Source organism: Priapulus caudatus, unplaced genomic scaffold, assembly GCF_000485595.1.
Source record: "Priapulus caudatus unplaced genomic scaffold, Priapulus_caudatus-5.0.1 Scaffold223, whole genome shotgun sequence".
Taxonomy (NCBI): domain Eukaryota; kingdom Metazoa; phylum Priapulida; class Priapulimorpha; order Priapulimorphida; family Priapulidae; genus Priapulus; species Priapulus caudatus.
The window spans coordinates 359,522-362,445 of NW_014577284.1; the positions used below are offsets into that span (position 1 = coordinate 359,522).

Genomic DNA, 2,924 nt, shown 5'->3' on the forward strand with positions numbered 1-2,924 from the left:
CAAGTATATTAGTATCGACATATATTGCTGTATATGTGGGTCGAATTCAATTATTCTCCCTTGGCACGATGTGAAAGTCTTAATAACAACTCTATATCGTCTTCAAGATTGCGTATTTAACCCCCTTGAATGCAATGCGGGACAACTGCCTAACTTGTCACTGCTCGCGTATCTACCTGGGTTTCTATTGCAACGGCTTCACCTCATTTTCTGCGCGTCGTCCTATAGTGCTTCCGCGCTTCCCTGAAAGTGTGTTTCTCGATAAATTAATACACTAGAACAATTATTTACTTTTCTTTACATAGGCTTACTTTTCTCTAGTTAATTCATCTCTCTAATCGTTTGCTGTCCTGTCAATCGTTGTACTCCTAATCAACCACGAGGAAAAATTCAATTTCCCGTCTCTATAAGCTATTCACGTTACCTTGTATCTTGTAGTTCACAAATGGAATCGGGAATAAATAGGCTGGGGTTGAGTTGGGGGAATGCTTTTATACATATATTGGACTAGCCGCGATTGAGCATTTTACCCCACATGCACTTGTACCCACATTATACGTGAAATACATAATAACATAAACATATCTATACCCTACTTTATCTATTGTGTAGAAGTATGTGCATGATAACAAACGTATGTTCATTATGTAATCGTTATTCTATGATACACTGGGTATATCGCACAGAAGTTGTCAGAGTGCTGACTACAAAAATAACAAAGACATAATGTTTAATTAGAGATTATATGCTATATGTATTTAGTTTAATCACATAAAGACAGTATATGATTTTATAGTTCACATATACAATGATTCAGTGAAGTATATATAGTAGATTTTTTACACACATGATAAATCTAGAAGTTTGACACGATAATTGTTAATAATTTAGATGTGGTACAGTATCCTCGGCTAGAAATCGCAGGTGCAAATATAGTTCTTATCTAAATTAAGCACTCAGATATCAATCTAATTATTATTGAAAATATCGTCTGCAAAAAAATACAGATACCTTCCCACATCCGTTAAAGTACCTCTTTAAATTATCGCCCCTTTTGCTCGGTTTTCTTACATTTTGTTCGCCCCCCCCCCTCCGTATACAAAGAGCAATACATGCGATGTCGATATATCAGCCAAGTCTAAAAACCGTCACAATACAACGTACAGACACGTACCTTGTAAAGGTGTCGTCAGTAGCGAGATAGTAGTTAGTAAAGGCCTGTCCAGCTCACGCTCTATACGGCCCGAGGGGATATTCCAACGATGTATATTCGATAAAAGTAAACTATCAAGCGTTCGCAGGGTTCAGTATAGCTAGGTTACTGTTTATTATGTATACACACATAGACGTACGTGACGTCGACGACCCTGCGAGCGCACGCGCGTGCTTTTGTCACGGTGCTCTGGTTGTCAATGTCAAGCTATAGCGAGCCTGCCTGGCCGGCTTGACGCGCTTACTGTGTGTTTACGTGCAACCAATCACCTACCGAGACAGAAGACCTGTTTGTCCGTTTATTAGCAGCCCCTCGCACCTGCTCAGGTTGGGGTGTTGCTATCCCCAGGGCGTGGAGGGAGGTCACGTGATAACGTTGACGATGACGTTCAAAACGTTAACCCTAACGGTAACCCTCACTCCAACACCGCCAACAATAACCCTCACACTAAATATATATGTCTCGCCGCGCTATATATAGGCATTGTGATCCACAATCCTAACCCTAACCCTAACCCTAATCCTAACCCTAACCCTAACCCTAACCCTAATCCTAACCCTAACCCTAACCCTAACCCTAACCCTAACCCTAACCCTGACCCTAACCCTAATCCTAACACTATCCCAACACTAGTGCTGCCACGTTGAGGTCACCTCCCTCCACGCCCGGGGGATAGCATTACCCCTCAGGTTTGATGCTCAGAACATAATGGAATGCATGGAATGTTAGGTAGTCAAATCATGAGATCTAAATAGGTATTTGACGGGCACTAATTGTGGTCCTCGCTCCATTCTCGTATGGGTCTCGATTCCCAGTACACGAAATTTTCTCGAGATAGATATAGCGTGCTTTGGCTACGTTGAATCAAAGTACTTGTCCATACTACGTACACTTCAGACAGTTGGCAAACGTGCATACACCAGATGTTATAAAAAGCTGCGCTTGATAGCTAGATGCAGTAAAATTGGTGACATTTCTGAACATTCGCGATGTAAACAAACTCAAGTCTATACACATAATTTATGTGTTTCGTACAATCTTCCGATCTGCTCAATCTACCAATCCGCCGAGTGTGCGGCAATCTCATAGAACTCTAGCATCCCAACCCACGCTGATAAACCTGCCTGCAAAACCGGGCCTGCACAATCATATCGAATTCTAGCACTGATAAACCTAGCTGTCTGCAAAACCGGGATCCACTTACTGCAGCAGGTTAGTTACTAGATTACTAGATGCACAATCATATCGAATTCTAGCACTGATAAACCTAGCTGTCTGCAAAACCGGGATCCACTTACTGCAGCAGGTTAGTTACTAGATTACTAGATTACTTAGATTACTAGCAGGACACCCGGCGTTGTCCGGGAAATAAAGCACCCAGTTGGTGACCACTTTGTTGAAAGAAAATACCCCCCAAAAATCTATCTATCTATTTATCTATCTATCTATCTATCTATCTATCTATCTATCTATCTATCTATCTATCTATCTATCTATCTATCTATCNGTGCATTATGCTCACTACACGGGCCGTTACACAGAGAATTGTGTATAACTGCCACAGGAAACGTCACATGAAAGTTGATAAGATTGATTAGTAGAGGTAATGTGATGTCTGATGTATGCTCACGCAGCTATTTGTGCTGACTATACATAAACATTACTAAATAAGCTACTCATCTTCGTAATACTCATCTATCTTCGTAACGGA

The 2,924-nt window shown here is 41.1% G+C and overlaps 1 protein-coding gene across 2 annotated transcripts in view; it reads right to left on the reverse strand.

The window, feature by feature from the left end:
- LOC106807577 (putative ammonium transporter 1) overlaps positions 1 to 1,401 on the reverse strand; it is a 14,079-nt gene extending 12,678 nt beyond the window's left edge. The window contains exon 1 of one of the 2 annotated variants that reach the window (XM_014809955.1): positions 1,175 to 1,401. The gene's annotated coding sequence lies outside the window, so the exon portion shown is untranslated. Of the gene's footprint in view, positions 1 to 176; positions 246 to 1,174 lie in introns of those variants that run through there. The other variant, XM_014809956.1, reaches the window with a different exon arrangement.
- Positions 1,402 to 2,924: the final 1,523 nt, after the last annotated feature.